Source organism: Tupaia chinensis, unplaced genomic scaffold (genome assembly GCF_000334495.1).
Source record: "Tupaia chinensis unplaced genomic scaffold, TupChi_1.0 Scaffold138407_1, whole genome shotgun sequence".
Lineage (NCBI taxonomy): Eukaryota > Metazoa > Chordata > Mammalia > Scandentia > Tupaiidae > Tupaia > Tupaia belangeri.
The window spans coordinates 1,279,513-1,279,748 of NW_006198305.1; the positions used below are offsets into that span (position 1 = coordinate 1,279,513).

General features: G+C 37.3%; 1 protein-coding gene across 1 annotated transcript in view; it reads right to left on the reverse strand.

Moving 5' to 3' along the window:
- The window catches only part of LOC102487630 (DNA repair and recombination protein RAD54B-like), a 67,890-nt gene that overhangs the window by 59,454 nt on the left and 8,200 nt on the right, over positions 1–236 (reverse strand). The window lies entirely within an intron of this gene.

Below are 236 nucleotides of genomic sequence, written 5' to 3' on the forward strand. Positions count from 1 at the left end.
TTAGTGTGTTGTGATGATGCTCAGGGAATGAGTGTTAGGTAATATAATTTAATAAAAAAAAAAAAAGTAGGAGGAAAAAAAAATGCACATTTGATGACTGCAGCGAGCTGTATGGACACAGCTGGGTACTACTTTATAGTATGTTCATTCTACTCACTGGGGTTTATGCCTAGGGTCAGACTTGGGTACATGTATAGGTATGTGTCAGCTGTGCTAGCTATTGGATATATTTAGAC